This window comes from Pinus tabuliformis, chromosome 9 (genome assembly GCF_031772625.1).
Source record: "Pinus tabuliformis cultivar Carrire ecotype Pingquan chromosome 9, CPIR1, whole genome shotgun sequence".
NCBI classification, from domain to species: Eukaryota; Viridiplantae; Streptophyta; class Pinopsida; order Pinales; family Pinaceae; genus Pinus; species Pinus tabuliformis.
The window spans coordinates 1,254,173,060-1,254,196,771 of NC_142307.1; the positions used below are offsets into that span (position 1 = coordinate 1,254,173,060).

A 23,712-nucleotide genomic window follows, 5' to 3' on the forward strand; every position below is an offset into this window, starting at 1 on the left:
TGTACTTAGCTTGGAGTGGGGGCCCTCCACCCTTGCTTTGCACACTTGAGGTTGCTATCAAATGTTGAAACTTCAGTCACTCATCCACATCAATGAACAACAAAATGGAAGTAGAACAGGTTCTTCTAATTAATCTCCAATATCCAAATGTCTCAGCATAAAATTATATCAAAATTACATATCATAAGCCTTCAAAGTCTTGGCTTAAATAGAAGATTATGAAACAAACTGATCTAAAGTCTCTCTAACAAGTATATCTATTCATATCCATCTATCTAAGTCGAATCCATCCAATATATCACTAGAAATATGGACAATCCCATGAAATCATAAAACTGCCCTATTTCCTAGGGATTTTCTGGGTGACTAGTCATGTTTGACCAGCCTTGACCGAGCCTAATAAAGCTTGTTTTGACCGAACCAATTGGAGTTAGCTTAGTCCTAGTTCCCAAGACTTCTATTCATGTATCCAACTCAAGCCCAAGTGTCCTGAAAATATGTCATCCACATAGCTGTTATGGGAATTTCTAATTCTGTCCAAAATTTCACTTGAAATTCAATTTTAATAAAAACTTCTAGAAATTGAAAAATTAAAATTAAATACCCAAATATACATAAAATACATCAAAATGAGATGGATGTGATGGAAAATGGATGGAAAATATAAGGATTAAGTAAGTTTCCTTAAGCAAAAATGGACCAAAACTGAGGGCCAACAGCCGGCATGAGAGTCCTTACTCGACTATGGAGGAGGTGGAACAGTGAAATCTGGTCGAGGTTCGTTGGGAATTTTATCATAAAGCATGCTGGATTGCATGTAAATTAAATTCAAATATTGGGCATGAGCAATGACTTGCTCTTCTGTGACGACTCCACCTTTTGCCACATTCTCGGTGATTGATGGAAACAAGGATTTTATGAACCACTCAGCTAAAAGTTGATCGGGAACATATGTCTTAACCATTCGATGACAACGTCGCCACTCATGAATGTGATCTGATATATGAGTAGTAGTAGTAGTCTATTTAAAGTTGGTTAGGATTTCCATTCCAGTCTCGTATCTAATAGGTAACTAGAAGTGGGTCGAAAAAGTAGTGGCTAAAGTCGTGAAGTTATTGAAAGAAGCTCTTGGTAACTCAATGTACCATTTAGCAGCTTGACTAGTAAGTGTTCTTTGGAAAAGGTGAATTCTGACCGAATCATTATTTAAGGAGTCAGATGAACATCACAAATGAAAGGACATAACATGATTTGATGGGTCTTCTCCAGGTTTTCTATTAAACTTCAGAATGTCAGAAGGTAACTTATGCGGAATTACCGACCACCAAGGTGCATATAAGATTGGATCATTAGTGAGCTTATTTAAATATGGTAATTCTAAAGTTACTACAAATGGAAACTGTTGATTCAAGTCAGGTTGATCATACCCAGGATATGATGGAATTGATTGGGCAATAGGTCTTTGCATACCGGCATAGGGCATCTGCATTTGGTAACCTTGGTATGGTTGTTGAACAAAACCAGTGTAAGGTGGTTGTTGATAACTAGGTTGAATAAGTGGTTGTCCATAACCTGCAAAGGCTTGTTGACCTTGACCTTGGTAAGCTTGAGATTGACCAAAACCAGGTTGAGCCTGTCAAACAGTTCCAAACTGAGGTTGGTATTGCTGGAATTGGGGTTGTTGAAATTGAGGCTACCACGGTTTTTGAATCAATTGTTGTTTTTGTTGATATAACTGTTGTGGATTCAATGGTTGTTGTTGTCCAGCAATGAGAGTTTGGCCAGGTTGTGAATAAACTATACTAGTGTAAGCTTAGGTCAGTCCAAATAAGGGTACACTAACCTAAGGTTGTTTTTGGACTCCAGAAACAAGTGGTTATTGTACTACAACTTGAGGAATTTGAACTTCTTGACTCGAAACTTGTGATTGCAAGGTAGAAGGATCAGTTTGAACAGGTTGAGATACAACAGCTTGAACTTGTGACCATGGTACAATAGTAACAACAGGTGTAGTAGGAATAGCTAACGCGTTTTGCAATGGTTGTGTTGGATACACAAGCCTTGGCTGAATTGGCATTGTTAGTTGCCATTGACAAACTCTAATTCTAGGTTGACCTGAATACTGTGGGATATTACCATATGGTAGTCCCCTAGGATAAGGAGGATACCGTGAATAAGCATATTGCTCTCCATATGGTGGCAATCCAGTATTTAATGGATACATAGGTCTTTTTTGACCATATTGCCTAGCTTGATACTGATACGTAGGATCAAACTGGTGAATTCCGATTAGAGAAGAACCAAGTAAAATTTCGGTTGAGGACATGGATGATGACCATGGTGTAGAAGCAACCCCTGAGTGGGTTCCAAATAATGATTGGTAACCAATCAGGACAAACGATTCACCATAGAGGTGCAACTCAAGTGTGGTAGAAAACATCAAAGAAGTGACAACAGATGAATCTGTTTCAGCTGCATCAAATGATACAATTTGAGATGTTAACAGTTGTTTAGCCATAGTTAACTGGACCAAAAGTTGTCCTAAAGATTCTTTGGGTACTTGAAAAGGAGAAGGATCAAATGAAGCAAAGAAATCAGGAGTACTTAGGTAAAGATAAAGCCTAGTTCCAAAATGAAATGGGGTTCCAAGTGTGGAATCTTCCTCTAATTCCTCCTCTATGGCAATCAAACCTAGTGGAAGAACTTCACCATCAGGTTTGTAAAAGATTTCTGGTGTTGGTGAAGTTGAAGTTTCAATAGTTACTAACATCTGAGGGGTAACTAGTAAAGTAATAACTTCAGAGTGCTCAATTTCAAAGTCCAGATATTCCGGTAAATGAACAACAGTTTTAGTGAGAGGTTCCTGAACAACTTTAGGTTCAGATGTAACTTCTGTTTGAACTGGGATTGTCTTTTGGTTGAACTGATTCCAATTTAGAAGTACTTTCTTGTGGAGGATCAACTTGTGGTTGAACAACTTCGGTTATTGTTTCACTAGGATCAGTGTTAATGTCTTCAGGTAATTGTGAAACTTCTTCTTCAAGAACAGATGTACCAAAATAGTTGGAGTAACTGGAGTCTATGTACTTACTGAAATAGATGATTCAGGTAACTTAGATGAAGAACTAGGATTTCTTGATGTACTAGACTCAATTAAGTGCAAGGATAATTTTAGGGGCGAATGTTCGCCCTTTGGCGAAATTAAGGGGTTTTAAATTTTTAGTGGGCGAATATTTTGTATCATAGTACATTTTTACAAATCACCTCAAATAGCCCACCTTATTTTAAGGGAGAGGGTAAAAAAGGTAAATTTAGCCCTTGAAATTAGGACTTACAACCTTCCATTCACCCATTTTCAAGAATAGGTTTTATTTAAGTGAATCCATTCGCCCATTTTCAGGAATAGGTTTTATTTAAGTGAATCCATTCGCCCATTTTCAGGAATAGGTTTTATTTAAGTGAATCCTATGGGCCAAATACCATATTTATAAAAGAGGTATGGTAAATTAATAAAAATATAAATAAATGAGAGGTATGGTAAATAAATAAAACATTTTTTACATTTACTCCATAAGTCACCTTAAACAAATAAAAATATAAGTAAAGTGGAGGTATGGTAAATAAATAAAACGTCTTTTTATACTTACTCAAAAGGTATGGTAAATTAATAAAAATATAAATAAACTAGACGTATGGTAAATAAATAAAACCTCTTTTTATATTTATTCCATAACCCTCATTCTATTTATGAAGGCTCAAGAAAGAGGTTTTATTTAAGTGAATCCTATGGGCCAAATACCATATTTGTAAAAGAGGTATGGTAAATTAATAAAAATATAAATAAACGAGAGGTATGGTAAACAAATAAAACATTTTTTTATATTTACTCCATAAGTCACCTTATATTTACGAACACTCAAAAAATGGGTTATATTTAGGTGAAACCTATGGCCAAAATACTATGACACAAATACCATGGACTAGATTGTTATTAATACCATGCAAAAAACCGTTATTAACCCTAATATTAGAATTAATAAAAATAAATATGGCACATGGTATTGACCCATGGTATTCACCAAAATGGCACATGGTATTGACCCATGGTATTCACCTGGAATGTAGCCTATTTAAATGGGGGAATTAAACCAGCATGTAGCCTATGCTAAGATTCACTAGGACTTTACAAAGTTTTATTATTTAGTGAAAGACTCGCCAAGATCTTACAAGATTTTATACCAGGGAGATTCGCCCATTTATTATATTTATAAATTTAGGGGGGGTTCTTAAAATTTTCCCTTATTAAGTGAGATCGCTTTGTCCGAATTGGTATCGCTTCGGGAGGCAAAGGCGGTTTTCTCGCTGTTCTCCATGAACGATGGGGTAGGGGTTGATGTTCCTCCATGATTGCTGATTAATTTTATTATCAAAAAGGAAATAAACAAAAAGGGGTAACTAGGCAAAAGGTTTACCAGGCAACTGTGAACTGCAGAATATCTTTTGGCAAACTAAGAAGTACAAGCAGGCAATCTCTCCGAATTCTGTGTTCGGTGTCTCACATTTGCAAGGTGGCCAACTCGGTTACTTAAGGATGGATAGAAACCTAGAGTTTTCCTACCATGTATACTTGAAGGTACGTGGAGGCCCAGTCCATAGAAGCACTTTCTAATGCAAAACCGCATAGTGAGAGCATTCCCATATACTTTACGTACTGTAACACTGCCCTATATACCCGAAGGTACATGGACGAGCTACAATATACTCATGTACATGGAATGAGGTATCACACTCAAGATGTATTGGAGATAAGTTAGCGGCAGCTGCTTTGTTTTACGATGCTGGAACACATCTCTAGCCTAGAACCACTAAATGTTTCCATTAATGACAATGCTCCATTAGGTTAATTGATGTTTATTTTAAGTTGATCTTTCTTAGGAATTTTCCTTTCAAGTTCACCACGTGATGTATTCTGAAATTCCTAGGAATGCAACTATCATGATAAGAATTCTTTCCATTCAATTTAATGATGAAATTCCTAGCTACTTAGGGATAGAGCAACCAGATTTCTTTTTTATCAAAGAGCAAAGAGCACAATCTAAATGCAAATTCCCTACACTATTCCTTATCAACACACGCAAACTTTTCAATGCAACATGCATGTATTTATTTTCAATTTCCCTTAATGTGAATGAACAAAAAGGAAATATGTACAATCGATAAAAAATATCTTTTCATAAAAAGGACAATTTTGCGACAATTTCTTTTCAAGGAAAGGAAGATTTTATGACACTTTTGTTTTCAAAGAAATGAGGAATTACGACACTTTCAACGAAAAGACTAATCATTTGCACACATCAATCAATCAATATTTCATGAATGAAGATTTGACAACAATTCAATTTTCGAAGGAAAAGACAATTTTACGACACTTTCTTTCGCTAAAGATCAATTGATCAAAAAACTAACTTTCGACTATAGATTGAAAATGATAAAGTAAATACATAAGACAAATTTCTCAATCCTAGTCTAAGTAGGGCCAAATAAGGAGATGAAACACTATTTTCAGAAACAAAACATCATTAACATTCAAAAATCATTCAAACAGGAGAAAATTGGCTCAAAAACTTCAGCTCCTAGATGGGAAACTGACCCTCAAGGGATCAGTGCAGGCAGCAGTGAGAGATAGTGCATTGAAGCGCACTGGGTCTATGTGGAATGTGCATTGCAGTGCACTGTGTCCTTCATTGGACTGTGCTGGTGGCAGTAAGCAAATTTGAGAACAATTTCGCACAGTTTCGGCTCAATTTTCAATGACAGGAGACTAAAATTCAATGAACGACCACAAGTGCAGTATGTAGAAATGTCTTAAGAAGTTGATAAGCTACTAGGATGGATGATCGCTCTCCAGTGGAGTCACCAATTTGTTTTGGGAATTTTTAGTGTCTATGGATAAATGCTTAGACCCCTAGACTAGTAGCTAAGTCTAGAACAACAGTTTAAAGAGTTCTCTACTTTTCGTATGATCAATATATTAAATAAGAGGCAAAGAAGCCTACTTGTAGCCTTCAATTTCTCCTTATCTCCCTTGATCCATTCTGTCACTCCTCTCCATACTTAATCCTCTTGAAGAGTACCTACACACAAATAGAAGACAACAACCAATCAAAGCATATGATAATGATCTATTGATTAAACATAGCATGGAATCAAGTACATGATATACATATGAAAGTGTAAATGAATAACACAAGCATATGGAAAAAGATTTGAACACTTTATTAGTAAAAGGAAGAGTTACAACCCATTGCTCGATTCAGCATCACTCATCCAGTTCAATCCCATCCTCTCCTCATAACAAGAAAGACATTTTGACGTCATTACAATACTTGAAATCAAAACAAGTCTCATACTAACAACATCTCCCTATAATTCAATAATTTCGAGCCCCTGATCACTTAGATGAGTGGTATTTTTATAGGTGAATGAAGGAATTTATGCCATAAATGGTGATAATGAATGCCCTCCCAAACTTAGAATTTAGTTCCATGGAGGAAGGGATAAGGGATTGATGTTCCTTAACTCCCTTCCTCATCCAAATACGAGCTCAAAGGAGTAGATAGGTTTGAGAAACTTCTAGAGGCATCCAATGGATAAGGAATCTTTCAAACCCCAATGGAAATTCGCTCAAATTCACCTAGCACAAGCCAAAGAGGGACCAAGTGCACTGCATAGCACCCTGTCAGTGTATGGTTTGCATTGCAGTGCACCCTAATGAAGGCCTACCTGCGCTGATCTTCTTAGAGGCAGTTTCTGGATGATTTTGGTCATGAAACTTCTTGGGAAGCTAGGCATTCTGATGGTTGACTTCTTTAGGGCATGTAACAACTAAATTAGGGTTTGATGGGCCCTAATAGTACTTATCTGTAGGTTGGGGTTGATGTGCCCAAATGGATATATAACATGTGGACAGTGCAACATATTACTGATGACAATATAAATAAGGCACAATTGGTTGCGTATTTGCAGGATCGCGTGCTGACTTGGTATATTAAGTACTATTTTGACAATCCTCTGGCATCGCTAGTAGATACTACGGTTGCTTTAAACAAAGAGTTTAGTAAGCCTAAGTCTAACTCATAGTCAGTATTTGGATTTAAGGAAATCACAATGAGGGTTGATGAGATGCCTTGGGAATTGGATCAAAGGTTTAAATGTGTGATTCGAGAAGAAAACATGCAACTCATAGATGGTCAGCATTGGGAATGGTTTATAGCTTTTATTTTGCCCCACCTGAGGATTGCTCTACCACAATAGAAGATAGGAACACAGGAGAAATCCTTGCAGATCACGATGAGATTGCATGCAACGCCCATTCAAGATGTGACCTTGGGAGTATAGAAGATTCACTCCAAGTTATAAAGCCTCTGCTTGGAATTACATAGCTTAAAGAAAGATAAGGAGACTAAACCAAAGGTGTGCGTGGAAGTCTGGTGTTTGAAGTGTAAGAGATAAGGGCATGATAAAGGCCCCTTTCCTGTATTCACGAATTATATTACAAGAGGGGGACCAATCCCCCTAAATCCAGAAGCCCCAGCAGGGCCGAGCATGGGGGCTGCACTATGGTGTGCTATTTGTCAAGTTGCTAGAAAACACACAACAGATAATTTTCATTTACTTCAAAAGTTCATTCAGACACCCCAACAATTGTTCTGTGACTTCTACAAATCAGTGGGCCATGATGAGTGCCACTGTCATAGCTATGAGCTAATTATGGAAAGAACACCTACATACCAGATGCAAGTAGAAACGTGGCATCTAGATCAAGGTGCCGGAAGGGCGCACGGCGGTCATCAGGGAAGAGGATGAGGTCGTGGAGGAGGAGGACCTGGTAGAGGTTGCGGATAGGTTATCTGCTACAACTGTGGAACACAAGGGCACTATGTGTTGGAGTGTCAGAATCAGACATGCCCGTCATGTCAATATTGCAGTTAGTTTGACCATACCATAGAAGAATGCCCAGTTTTAATAGCTAATATGAAGGAAAAGAAAGTGCACCCTATGCAAAACTTACAAATGATGAGTGTTGAGCCCCACGAGGAGGGTGAAAGTGTCAATATAGTGTTGAGGAGCATAATAGAAACTAGCGATGATAAAGGAAAACATCCTGAAGAGGATGAATGGGTCTGCAAGGCCCCAAAAAAAGAAGTTGGTTTTGATCTTAAGTGCATGAAGGAAACATTTATGGAGACCAAGAAAATCTTCGCTGAGGCGTCCACCTCAGGAAGTCGGACAAGATGCAAGACACCATCGTGCCTATAGAGGTTGATCCCTTTGTGCTTACCATGTTCTTTGAGACCTCCATGAAACTATTGCATGAGAGAAAAGTTGTGAAAGGCCTACAGAAGTTAATAAAAAAATGTGCCAGAAAAGAGAACTCCCTTGACAGACACCACGTAGTTAGAAAAATTGGTAAACATAAGGCAAGAATAGGGCACGAGATGAGGCTCACCATGCAAATAGGAGACTATGAGATGGACAAGTTCATCTTGGATTTCGGGTCTGATGAAAACGTTTTGCAAAAAAAACATGGGAAAGAATGTGGATACCTGCATTTCAGTGGTCTCTGATCTAGCTCAGAATGGCAAACCAACAGAAGATCATTCCTACGGGACAATTATATGGAGTAACTATTGATATCGAAGGTGCGAGCATGATGGTTGATTTTGAAGTGATAAAAATCGTTGATGACATAAATCCATACCTTACGCTCCTAGGAATTGACTGGGCCATTGACATGAATGGGGTCATCAACTTGAAGAAGAGGAAAATGTCGTTTGAAAGGAAATCGCTTCAGGCTGTAGTGTCATTGGACCCCGCAGAAGGCGTGTGCTACACCGAACCAATCCGCGAATATGAATAAAGTGAGGATGAGTTGGATCAGATCTACAAAATAATAGTGCAACATGAAAACTGGATCAATCCAATGGCAAATGGGAGGATTGCATGGGATCGGGAGAGTTACTGCGCCTCTGATTCAAATGAAGACTTGGAACATTGGCAAAATCGACTGCATGAAGTATCCATGTTGCGATGCAATATGATGACCAAATCGTTGCATTGTGTTTCGTCGAAGGTAAGAAACTTACCTTATTATGATGGTTTAACTAACGTGGATAAGTTTTTGGATGCATTTGAACGTGACGTCCCCAAATATCACCATTTCCAAGCATTATATTTGGCACTAAGTGCTACACCCACATAATGGTGGGGTACACACAAGGATAGCTTTGATGGATGGCGAGATTATCGAAGAATGATGAGGTTGCGGTTCGGGCAGCCTAACACTAGATCGGCTGAGAAATATAGGGGAAGGATGACCCATGTGATCACCTAGCAAAATGGACTAAAGCTTATGGAACGGAGCGACAGCCAGAGTGGGTACACCTATTTTTCCATACTTTGGATACAATTCCCATGAACTGGTATCTAGAAACGGAGCTCCGCCATGACACCGTGGAGTGGGATATATTGATGGAAGGTTTCTTGTTGACCTTCAATTTTGAAGACATCTTTGCGAGCATCAATGAAGCCCTACAAAAGATTAAGGCAGTTATCTTCAGAATACCATAAGAAATATTGGAGTGGGTCCAACCAATTTAGAGCACCCAACTGCACGAGGTGCTGGAAAACTATAATGTGACCACCGAAGAAGATGATGAGGATCCAAGGAACATTAATATCCTAGAAGAAAAAGGGTAGCATGAAGTCAAAGGTCCACAAATAGAGAACCCAAACATCACCGTGTCATTGAAGATAAAGCAAGCAAACATTGGTACTGAAGCAGAACCAAAGTTCTCAAAGATTGGGGATTACTGGGATGATGCCACTGTGGATAAAGTTGTTGAGCTACTCCAGGAGTACTAGGATCTTTTTCCTACCAAGTTTTTGGACATGAAGGGAATAATAGGCAACTTGGGAAACATGAAGATTAATCTGAAGCCAAATGCGAAGCCTATTAAGCAGATTTTGTATCATCTTAATCCCAAAATCAAGGAAAAGGTTCATCAAGAGTTGGATAAGATGTTGGAGGTGGGCATCATAGAACCTGTGGAGGAATTTGATTGGGTGAGACTAACGGTGATTCAGGAGAAGAAACAGAAGGCTGGAATAAGGATTTGCATAGATCTGAGGAAGCTTAATTATCCCTGTTGTTATCACAAAATCAGGTACTGAAGGCTGCCAATCAGCAAGATTCTGTGTAACTATTTCAAACCAGGCTTTAGACTAAGGCTTAGCCTCCTTAGTCAGAGAGGGCTCTCTCACAGACTATGAATATTGACTAATGACAAGGAAAGATGGCTAACTCTTAAAAAACACATGAAAAATAAGCTGGCTGGACAAATATCAAAGTGATTCCCATTGGGCTTATGGAGTCTCACACATCTCAGCAAACAAAAACACTATCTTTTCATAGAAATCAGGGCACTTTACATCTATATGTTCAAACATAACTTTGAAACCACAGTTTGCCAAGGCATACAGGAAGTCAGAGCATGATTCATGAGTTCTGAGTGATTATGCATTAACAAAACTGTAAAAGAACCTTAAAGAAAGAATACCATCACACATTTGAACAAGAAGATCCATTGTGAATCCTGAGAAGAAAACACAGTCATTTGCATTACTGAAATTTGTTTATACATAAACCAAAAACAGTCTTCTCCAAAACATCCAACCCCTATTACATCCAAGTCTGATCTATATATAGGGATACATTCTTAACCACCTTGAGCTTCCTCCTCCAGCATGAGGGGAGCTCGAAGACTGCTATTAACTACTCCTATCTACTGTTTAACTAATTCATTAAATACATTAAGTGCTGAACTGTAATTACAAAGAGTCCTAACTAAACTAAAACTCTAATTTTATTCTCCTCGTAGCATGATTCTTTTCTTGATCCTTGACACCTGTCTCCTTAAAGTTTGGCCGAGATAGCTGAGAGAAGGATGCACTGAACAAGCTAGCCTTGGATGCTGAATGCGCTGATGGTTCATTCATTATAAGGATAAAACCCCTGTTTTTCCGGTCCTTGTCTCCCACCATTCTTCAAAAATTAAGCAGCATGTTCCCAGCTCTTTAATACCCCAAAAATGCTCTTTAATATTCCCAAATGTGCTGGAAGCTTTGTTGATTGAACAGGTGTATAAGCCAAAATTCTTTGTATGCATCTCCTTTCAAAACCCTAACAACCGGTAATAAAGTACCTTTATCAAAGCTTTAACTCAAGACAAAATATTTCACCTTTACAAAAGGCACACTTGTCATTATCTGAATGGCTTATGTTAACCTCATGTGGTCTTCTTAGTGTCCCTTATGTGTTTCCTCTGGCAAATATTTGATCCTCCCATCGAACTGCTTGTCTTCGTTCAAAAACAGCACCTACAGCAGTTTCGCAGTTTCATAGCGCGCTGCGAAACTGCGAAACTGTTTTAAACAATTTCACTTTTCCCCATATTTCTCTTTCAGCTGATTTTTCACATTTTCCTCAACAAATGAATAACAACTTGCAAGTAATCCTGTTCACCTGCCAGGCTTCAATGTCAATAGCTTTTCCTATAAAACTCAAACAGCATGCTCAGATTTCTCTGCAAGCCCTGCTAACCTGGAACCTTTCACTGCAAAGCACCTTTTCTTACAGCCACTTCAATAGATTCCAGACCGCGAAGAACACAGCTTTGACAGATGTTCAATTAGATCAATAAATCATCCACCTCAAATGATTGTGAAGTATCCCCATGGACCATTCGAGTGTGCATAAAGCCCAATTTAATGAACAAATGGCCAATACCGTTAACAACAGCATGAAAAATGGAAACTCCAGATTGCTTGCCACAAAGGTAACCACCAAATATGTGGTGTTTACAACTCAACCATAAGTGATTCAAGTTCTTTAACTATTGCTTGCAAGAAGTAACCTGTTTTCTGGAGATACTTTGGCTGGAACATAGTTTACTAGTTTAGCATTTAGTCCCAGCTCTCTCAACCATATGAGCGTGCCAGTATCAAGAAGTTATTTGCATTTCAGGCCTAGTACTGCCCTTTCAGCTGGCTTCAAGCATCTAATAATATTTCCAACATCATGAACATTAGCAGCATCTTCAGTGGTATTGCAAACATTTAAGTTGGTTCCGACTTTAACGCCATTAGAATGATCAGAGCAATGCTGCCCATCAAGTGCCCAGCTGGTTAGCCATGTTACAGCACAAAATTCTTCTCTTGTAAACGCCCAGGTTTATGAAAAAATGTTTATTCACATAAGATTTCCATTGGCAAAGATGGTAGCAACATGTTGCAATTGCAAGGCCTTTTATGTAAGGATGATTTCCTCCTCTATTGGTATCTTCTGTATAGCCCTCATACTGTCCAAGAACTACATCTTCAGCTCTTATAGGTTGAACAGATTCAAGGACCTTGACTTTCTCATTCCGAATGTGCTCAGGGTAAAGGGAAACTGGCTTCTCCATAGATATCAAACAAAGAATCTGCAGTAGATGATTTTGAATGATATCACGAATAATCCCGTATTCATCAAAGTATCCACCTCGACCTTCTGTTCCAAAATCTTCCCTAAAGACAATCTGAATGTTATCAATGTTATCTCGATTCCAAAGGGGCAAAAAGAGTCGGTTTGCGCACCGAACTACTAACAGATTCTGCACTAATTCCTTTCCCAGGCAATGATCAATCCGATAAATCTGCTCTTCACTGAAAAGCTCCCCTAGCTGTTTACTCAAATCCTCTGCTGATGTTAAGTCCTTCCCAAAAGGCTTCTCGACTATAACCCGCGTCCAACCTCCTCGTTGATTCATGCTGTGATGCCGGATCATTTTGCATACAATGCGATACACTGATGGAGGCAATGAAAGATAAAACAACCTTCTAGAAGGCCCTTCTGCGCCATTCTTTGATTCTTCATATTTCACAATTTCTTCATTCAGTTTAAGAAAACCCTCCTCCTTGTCATAAGCTCCAGCAACATATGAGACCAAATTCAAAAAAATCTGAAACAACTTCAGTAGGATCCTTAGTGGAGTCTGCCTTTGCTGGTTTCAAGTGCTCTCGTATGCGATCTCTTAAGCCATCATTTGAAAGTTGTGTTCGAGCATATCCCAAAATGTAAACTTCCTCAGGTGGCAAAAAACCCTGACGGAACAGGTTGAATAACGCGGGAAAAGTTTCCTTTTTGGCAAGATCTCCAGAAGCTCCTATAACTACAATAGAAAGGGGCTGGCAGCCACTTTCTGTTGTATTTGATAAGCTTACTGTTGAAGAACTCAAAGATTCAGACTCCAGCTTTGAAGGACTTCCACCAAAACCCATTCTTCCTCTTCAGATTCAGAACTGATGACAAGCATACACGCAGGAGCTTGAGAGCATGCTTCCTGTAAAGTGCATCCACCCCAGAGCTATTTTGCATGACAGCTGCTATGGATTCGAACAAATCCCCGATTTCGAAGCGCGCTACGAAACCACCTAAACATGTAGCGCTGCGAAACTGCTAAAGGATTTATGTGCTGCGAAAACACTTTGTCCTTAAGCTAGTCTGAGAAATTTTGGCAATAGAATTTTCAATGATAACACCTGTGTCCACAATCCATTCCTGGTGTTGTTCACCAATGAAGTATTAGACAATGTTGGAGGTCAGGAGGTCTACTCATTCACTGACGAGTTTTTAGGGTATCATCAGATCAAGATCATGCCAGAGGATAAGAGAAAAACAACCTTCGCAATGGAATCAGGTTGTTTCCAATATACTATCATGTCATTTGGACTCAAGAATGTGTTTGTGATATTCTCTCACATAGTTATAATAGCGTTTAAGGAGTTCATTCATAATTTATTGGAAGTATACTTTGATGATTGGATGGTGTTCAGTTTAGTGAAGCACCATGTAGCAAGTTTGCGCCTGATGTTGGATACATGTCGTAGATATCAGATCGCGTTGAATTTGAAGAAATGCCTATTCTATGTTACCTTTGGAATTTTGTTGGGTCATGTGGTGTGCAAGCAAGGGCGGATGGTGGACCCTGCCAAGATTGTGGTGATAGTGAATCTGGAGGCTCCAAGAAGTGTTAAGTAGTTGTGCATGATGCTGGGAAATAGGGGATACTACAGGAGGTTCATCAAAGCTTGTGCTCAAATTACCATGCCCATGGAGAAGCTGCTGAAAAAGGATGCAACATTCTATTGGGATGAAGAATGTTAGCGCAAATTAGATGTCTTGAAAGAAAATATGGTCACCACGTCGATCATTTTGCAAATATTATTCACGTCTTGACTACAGGGATGGAACCAGAAGGGTATACAAGTCAGCAAAAGAATGAACTCATAGTGTGCGTAACAAACTTTTTAGTTATTGCAGGACATTTGTATAAGATGGGTGCTGATGAAATATTCGGAAGATATGTGCCCGATTTTGAGAGAAATAACATTCTTTTTGAAGCTCATGGAGGGGCTGCGGGAGGACATTATGTAGGAAAGGTGACTGCGCAGAATATTTTGCGCGTAGTACTATGGTGGCCAATGTTGCACAAGGATTCCAAAGCATATTGTAAAGCATTCGATGCATGTCAGAGAATGGGCCGACCATCACGAAGGGATGAATTACCATTACATCCTCAAGTATCGTTGCAGCCATTTGAAAAATGGGCAATTAATTTCGTTGCATCGATTCAGCCCCCAGGGAAGAAAACTGGTACACGTTATATTATCACTGCAAAAGAATATCTAACCATATGGGTAGAGGCACAACCAGTTAAGGATTGTAAAAGGGCTACAATAGTAAAGTTTTTGTTTGAGTATGTCCTAACTGGGTTTGGTTTTCTGAAAGTGTTGATGAGTGAAAAAGGTACGCACTTTCTAAACGAAACAATCAGTGCATTGACTGAAGAATTTTAGGTCTATCACCAAGAGAGTACACCATATCACCCATAGGCCAATGGAACTATTGAAGCCTTCAACAAGATTTTGGAGAACGCATTGATGAAGATTTGCAACGTGCAAAACATGACTGGGATGTGTGCGTACCTGCAATACTATGGGCGTATAGGACTACTTGCGAGAAGTTGATAGGAAAAACATCATTCAGATTGGTATATGGTGTAGAAGTATTAATGCTAATGGAGTATATCGTGCATAGTCTGCACATAGAAGCTCTCACAGGTATTGTAGATCGTGAAGCCTTGGAGGAATGACTCACGTAGCTGATGGAGCTTGAAGAAGACCAATTGTTAGTAGGATTCCATCAGCAAGTACAAAAGGAACGTGAAAAAGCATGGCATGATCTCCACTTCAAGCTCTGCACGTTCAAGGTAAATGATATTGTCTTGTTATAAGATAGTAAATTCACTAAGTTTCCGTGGAAATTTCCGATGCATTGGTTGGGGCCATATATTATCAAAGAAATTAAAGATGGAGGCACAATTCAGCTCACGAAGCTAAATGGAGAACCTTTTTTGGGAAGATTGAATGGGAGCAGATTGAAGCTGTATACAGGGGATCTTGCACAATGACTATATGGTGGTAGGATAGTCTTAGTGCTCCAGGCAGTTACAAGTGAGCACGGGACTATAAACTACACTACCTGGCGTGGAGGACTACGCAGCAGGCAGGCTGCATAGAAAATGGTGAAGTTGCGACATATGAAGCTATGTGCATGAAGCTACACTATGGAGGGAGGTATCACGTAGCACAACAAAAAAGTGATCGTTGGAGTCACATTTCATGACTTGACAACTAGGAGATGGTTAAGAGGAGCCATCTAGCGACATTTAAGGAAAAAATATTTGAAGATCTGCTGCCAAAACAGGATTAATTGTTAGAATTTGGGGAGAACGGTCGGATTCGAATTCAAAAAACCCTATATATTACGCATGCCGATCCAATAAAGAACACTTTGCGCCCTTTGAATTTTTGTTGAGTTGTGTTGTCTTTCACCTATGAAAAGATCATATTGGGAGGATTTAGTTGCGAGCCCTACATTTGCTAAGTTGTCTGAGTTGAATTAGAAGTTCATTCTCGAAAAGATGCTTGGACCAAGCCCTACAGAAACCCTGAGTACTAGTGGCGATGTTTCCTCTAAGGGAGTTGCCCCAAAATTTGTGAGTATGGAAGCTCCAACTCCTATGCCTACAGTGCCGAGGTCATCTAGGTCGAAGCCTACCCCTACTAGAGAAACCTTAGCATCTAAACCAAAGAAGGATGAGCAAAAAAAGTCAGTACTAGTGTGCGAATCCCCAGGAAGCATTCTGTAGCATAGAAACAAAAGAAAGAAAAAGCAGCCTGAGAAGGTAATTGACATGGAGGTGAAGGAAGGCCAAGGCATAAAAGACATAGATGCCGAGGGAGTGGAGACCATCTCAAAGCTACCTGACTATATCCCTCCATGCAAGGGGAAGGCAAAGGTCAAAAGGACCCAGACTCAAACAAATTTTCTGTTTCTACGCCCCTACTGCCTGAGTAGGTTCCCTTTGAAGGTCCACAACTTGTGTGGATCCCACTGCTAAAGATGGAAGATTGTTCCCTTCCATATCATGATAGTTTTCCTCACTTAGCAACCGATAAATATATGAAGCATGTCTAGTACATGGATTCAAGTGTTAACACGCTAGAGACAGTGGAATGGATCTACAGTGTGGAGAATTCGGCATTACTTAATATGTTGTGGGTGACCCATTATCACCGCACCCATATCAACACAATTTGTGTGCAACAGCTACTCAATTTGGTGCATGATGGGTTCTTATGGCTAGGAGGGCCTAACCCCATCACTGACATGCTCATTCACAGGAACACACACTTACCATATGAGGGATTGAATCCAGCCTAGGAGTTTGGCGGAAAGATAGGGGAAAAGGATCTCGCAGAAAGAATGAAGAAAGAATTTGACCTCATGAAGAAGGCACAAGGATATTCCATCCTGTCAATAAATGACCCCATAGTTTAAATTTCCACACAAATCCTAGCAGGAAAGGTGATGAGGAAGTGTCACACGGATGAAGTTTCGGTGCTCGTAGTATCCCTAGTTGCATAATGCACGAAGGGAGTGTAGTTTAACTGGTCCAAGTATCTCTGTTAGGAGTTCCTGGCAAACTGCTGTGAGGCCCAAGATGAAACCAAGTCATTTCATTACGCTTGGTTTCTGCTATCTATTGTATTGGTTGTGTGGGAATTGCTGGAGGAGGATAACTAGTTTCCTCCGCTAGAAGAAGGATTATCGGAGGTAATGCAATTCGCCTCCTTCTGGGCTACAAAGGACCCCACGTAGATCATGGAGATGAAGATATTCTGGGTCCTTATGGAAATGAATCTTTGCATGGCTATTAACCAGTGTCCAAGGTTGTCCCCAACCTTTTACACGCAGTTGTCAGCCTACGCAACCTTCAAGGTTGGCTTCCATAGAGTATACATTTAGGCGCGGAAGGATCCACAACAGAAATGGCATGACTTGCCATATTTGGTGACGAAGACAGATGTGCAGGAGGTGATCACATGATGGCCAACAGAGTGGTGCACCCATTCCAACTTAGATGCTAGAACCAGTAAAGGTGCGAGAATTTCAGTAGCGCAGAAGAGAAAGGAAGCAACTAAGCAAGTTTTGTAGAACCTTGCCACACAAAGAAATAAGGAAGTTGCAGAGAAGGCTTGAATGTAGAAAGAGCACGCTTCCAAGGAGTAGGAAGAACAAGAGCAGTGTGAGTCAAAAAGAAGTGGCAAATCACCTTCGCCACAGACCGAGGAGGAAGAACTATCTAAACAAGGTGGAAGAGGAGATGAGGGGTAGAGCACCCCTTTAATTTTGAAGAAGCATGGAAAGGGGCAGCAGGAAGGTTCCAAGAAAAGAAAAAATTGAACAAGTTGCAGGGTGATCCCATGGTCTTGACAGAGGGTGATATCGATGAAATCAGGGATAAAATAAGGGATACCATGACTGAAGTGTTGCAGCAGTTCGAGCAGCAATGTATGCAGACATTGGGGAGTGTCAAAAAGTATTTGCATGAGCTGCAAATCTAGGCTAGTAGAATACAGGTGGGTGTTGGTCAACTGAGCTCAAAACAAGCGAGCCTGGTGCCTAGGACAAGCCAAGCAATTAAGTTGGTAAGGACCCTCGACCTTAGAACTATTGCATTACCATAAGGGTCCCTTCGCGTGGACACAACCGATCATCATGTCATTCTAAACACCATCAAGAGTATTGGGCTTAACAGAGCAGCGCTCCCCAATAAGATTCTTCATGCATTGCATGTAGGAATGACAGACGAATTGAAAGCTTAGGAGTAGTGCGCTCTCAACCTTATCAATGAATACAGAGTGAACAATGAGCATATGTTCACTGAGAAGATGCAAGCCTTGAAAGAAAAGGAGACACTACATGAACAAAGTTCCTGTCTGGAGTCCGCAGTAGCAGAGGCATGCAGAACGGTGCCTAAGCTTCACATCCCCAAAGATGCACAACCCGAAGAGAAGATCAGGAAGTTAGATGCTGGTGTGCGCAAAGCCAAGACAAATGTTGGCTGAGTTCAATTTGAACTCAATATGAAAATTACCGAGTTGTAGTTAAATTTACAGCCCACGACTCCACCTGAGGTCCAAGAGTAGTGTGGAACCACCATAAAAGAAGGAATGGCCACCCTAGATGCCATAGTCACTGACTGTTTGACATTATTTTAGCAAGCCATGGAGTTGGTGAAAAATATGCAAGAGGTTCCAAACCTACAGACCCTGACTACAAAGATCAAGGAGGTGCAGTGGTAATATGAAAGGGTTAGGGAAATGGTGCTCCATTTCACCAGCGCAGTGCCTAGCCAAACTACAAGAGGGGAAGAAGCTCCTCACACAGGTAGAGGCAACACAGAAGAAGGAGGCCGTGCTAAATGCTAGGCTATAGCCATGGTTGGAAGAAGCTTATCAGATCATGACAACCATCCAGGATAAGCTTAAGGGCTTGCAGCAGATGCAACAAACAATGAAGTTCCCGCAGAAGGCCCAGCTACAGAGAAATTAGTTGAAGAGGTCAAGCAGGCAGCCACGCAGAGTGTTGTCAAGGTTGCAATCGTTCAGGTGGAGTTCGGGGATCTTCACAGCAAAATCGCAGTGCTAATTGAGTGACTTGAGGGTGAGTAACGACCTTTGTGTTGGGGGCCTATTGGGATGGCGTCCCCTGGGTCAATTTTGGGGTTACAATAACCCAACTTTTGATGTATTTTTTGTAAATGATGTAAAGTCTCCATGATTTGTGGATGCAGAGTGCATAGAGGATTAGGAATCAAAGGGGTTTTAGCCCCTTGTTTATGAAAAGTTGATTTGGTTTTGAGATCCACCCATGGTCAGCAGACCATGGGATTGTATGAAAGAGGCTATAAATAGGTGTGTATTAGAGAGTCTAAGGCATGGATGTGGGGGATAATGAATGGAGTCTTAGAAGCGATAGCACAGAGAAGTGGTTCAGATAGGAGAGAAAGACTTTGCAGTTGAGTGTGTACAGACCTAGGTAGATTCCCTAGCTTAGTGTGCAAACCCCTGCGGCTGAGTGCACAGGGAAGTTTTGAGTCTATATTTTGAACTAGAAATCAATAAAGGGTTATTTCTAAAGAAATATTGTGTATATTTGTTTATCTATGTTTACTTATGTTTGCAATATATGTTGCTGATGAATAATATGTTTATGGAATATTGTGCTAATGATACATGATTCTCTTTAATAAGACTTAATAATTGTATGCAATACATGTTAAGCACTTTCGTGAAGACTATGATGAATTCTGTTATGTTTACTAAGTAACTTAAGTAGATCTACGTGAACTATAATATAGGGTTGTTTTCTGGTGCGCATAATGGATAAATTGACTTTTAAGGGTTTGCAAAGACCAGTCATAGACCTTTGTGAAGGTCTAAAGGTTGTTTAAACAACTTTTCAGTACCGAGCCCTAGGGGCTTATAGATCTGCGGGAAGGTGGATCTAGGGCACTAAAAGACATCACACTGATCTCTGGATGCGAAAACTTGGTTCGAGCATTCCCTCATACTGCTTTGGGTGAGAATTTAGACCATGCTACACGGGTTGTTTCCAAAATGGCTAGTAGTGTAGGGATTTGTTGGTTGGCGCAACTAACTCTGAACCTAGGTCAGAACCCCCTAAGCCAACAGTCGGATGGTTAGATGTATCTAGGTTACTTTAAATTTTGGTTGCAATCAGAATCCACATATCCACATGTAGATGTAAGTGCATCCATCCATGAAGAACTGGATGGGCATCAAGCTAAATTTCCCTTAGCAAGTAGGTAGATTCGGGGGTCCACATGTCTAGTCATGTTGATGAATGTCACATTTTTGGAACACTGGATCGAAACAAATTGGATATAAAAAGAAACTCTACAAGGCACATAGGGACCCTTGGTGATGTGGACCCACTTTTATGATGATGAGGCAGTGTCACATGGGTCAGTAAGAGAAAAATGGATGCCACATGGCAGTTCCTTGTTGATGGGGCTCTGTATGATTAGTCAAATTCAAATGGGCATAACTTTCAATCTAGGACTCGAATTGAGATTAAATTTATATCATCGGAAATATCTTGATGAGCTAAATGTGATGGTGGGATTTGTTTAAGGATTTAATGAGGTTGTAAAAATAGGATTTGTGTAGCCCCATCTTCATAGTTGACCTTTGGGATCGAGTTAAACAACAAATAACACATTCCCCAGCTAGAAAAGCACAACAGGGTCTGAGGAAGTGTTTCATATTAGTATCAGAGCATTGGTTAAAAAATTGGGCATGGAGGGAAATAATACACCACCAAGGCTCCAAGTTCAGCACTCAGACTGAATGGGCCTTAAACAAGAAAAAGAGAACTCTACTACAGAATAAACCTTAAAAGTAAAATCGAGATAAAGAAATGGATAAAATTCCAATTGTTAAATTTATGTTGAATGTTGCAGATGTGATTGAAATGGATACTAAACTTGATGAAAATATTGATATGATATTTTGACCTACATACTAACATGAGATTTGATTGTATGACCAACTTCAGAGTTGCATGCTTAAGTGTAGATATGCCAAGGTGATAAGTGAATATATTTATTTATTGATGAACAACACATAAGAAGATGCAAACTTTGCAGCAAGAAAATAGATCCCAACATAGTTAGGAAGAGTACTCATTTGGGAAGAATATGGAGGGAAATTCCCCTAATTGGATGGACACCTCAAGAGCCTAAGGGCTAAATTAAGAAGATGTGAGGTAGACAATGAAAGGATTTTCAAAGCTTAAGAAAATAAAGTAGAATTAAATGCAGCAATTTTGCATATGTAATACACCCCCTTACCACATATTTTCTTACTAAGTTAGAAAGAGGGAAGTTACTATGCTAACCTAATCTCCAAGGTACATTTATGGAAATGGGGTCTAAATTTTTTGATATGTTTTAAACTCTTCAAAACTTAAAATGGATGGCATTGTTGCATTTGTCTTGTTAAGACCTTTTCAATGATATAAAATTTTCCTCAATCTTACTCTTGGATCAAAAGGTATGGTCGATTAAATTCTAGCCTATCAAGTCTTTCCACGTCATATGACCTGTCAAATGGCACCCATGTGGATACCCTAGAAAAATCCACATCACCACCACATGGTAGCACTACCTGAACTTCTGACCCATTCATGATTGTGACTCATATGGAAGCAATTATCTTTTGGTGGTGGCTGGATATGCACTAAGGATAATCATCATCTTAGGGATATGATCCTGATGGGATTGCACTCAACACAAAGAAAAATCATCAAGGTAGAGTCTTTGAGGTTATACAGATCCTTGTGGACCCCTCCTTTTACATGTCATCTTGTCTTCCCTCACGATCATGCACTTGGGCTCCACCACTTCCACATCATCTTGACCTTTTCCGCCTTGTGATGCATTCAAATTGTCAGGGTGACCCAACCTCCTTTCAAAACCTTTGAGGTGGCATGGATAGGTGAAGAGGATTTACCTTGATCTGACATGGAATATACATTATCCTACCTTTCCATATCCTCCTAGAAATAAAATCCCAGGAATCTTGCACCCAATTCCACAAGATATCGTCAGGGTGACATGTCCTACCCTAGGTCACCATGTCACATTAAGATCAATCTTCACCTACCTTGTTAAGTGTTGCCACATTACTTATGGACAAAGACTACTACCATGTTAGCCATGGATCCCAAAAAACCCTCCATTCCTTACTAAAACACATTTTCATGTTATAAAATATATAGGTTCCTTCATCAGGTTACGTCAAATGATAGGAAAATAGCCTCACTATGCTACATCATCTTGATAATAAAATCACATAGAGATTTATCTAAGCCCTTTGAAATCCCTGAGGTAATTCCTTTAGGGTTCATCCAATACTGGTAGCTCCTCAAGGTATCCAATGAGACTAATTTCCTCCTCTTCCACCCTTGGTCATGGCACTTAATCACTTGCAATATAAGGCTCAAACCTCATACTTCTCTGATCCCTAGACTTCCAGCCCCCATAGCATAGATTTGTATATGGTTCAGGATTTTCCCTTCCCTCGATTCTTGGTTATAGCACCTACACACATGTATTATTATGACTCAAGCGCCAAACCCCTTAACTTGTTATGGTTCAGGCCCCACTCATTTCCATGTGAGTATATACATATATATACATACTATTGTGAAAAAGTGCATGCACATACATAGCATTCATGCTATCCTTCCTAAGCTTTCAAAGGATTCAGGCCCACATACAAATGTATATATATATATATATATATATATATATATATATATATATATATATATATATAGACATGTGCGTATATAATTTTACATACACACAAATGTTATCCTTCTTAATCTCAGTAATGCTAAAGTAAGGCCTAAAAGCCAAATATGTTAGCTACATAAATAATAAGATAGAGAATTTTCCATCCATTTATACTTATGCCCATTGGACCAATTTTAAGATCATAACAATTTAGAGATGCACAGGCATCTTTGATTGATAACACACATAAAACAAAATCATGAACACATACAATAGTTCATTCATTTACCTAGGAGTCATACACGAAATCAACAAAGATTTACAAGTATCATTCTCAGAATCAACCTCTCATTTCCACACAGGAAAAAGGGCATCCCTTGCTATTACTTTGTCCATGTTACATAACTACAAACATAAACATGATATCCACATGCAATATAGTAAAAAATAACTTTAGGAATTTAGCTACATATGCATGAAATCATTTCATAAAAAGATATAGGACATTCAAATAGTTCCAGCCAATAGTTTCACATACCAACATTCCTACAGTCGTACAACAATTTTTAGAGCCATACATTAAATTTCACAGGGAAATATTTAATTTCATAGATCCCAACTAAATACATTCAAATACAATGAATCCACACTACAATGAGAATTACTTATAGTAGTCACCCCCAAGCTAGATCCATGATCTAAGGGGACTTTCTTCAATATTTTCAACAAGAGTTCATGCTCGTCTCAAAGAGGGAAAGGATTACTTTTAAAATCTGGTGGTTTATCAACTCTTTAGCAAGCACCCTAAGTGGTTTCTTTGTCAATTATTGGCAAGCAATCATTCCCATTTTCCTCAAAATTTCTTGAGCTCCTCTAT

The 23,712-nt window shown here is 39.4% G+C and overlaps 1 pseudogene; it reads right to left on the reverse strand.

The window, feature by feature from the left end:
- Positions 1-12,230: 12,230 nt before the first annotated feature.
- Positions 12,231-13,380, reverse strand: LOC149153112 (glucose-6-phosphate 1-dehydrogenase 6, cytoplasmic pseudogene; annotated as a pseudogene).
- Positions 13,381-23,712: the final 10,332 nt, after the last annotated feature.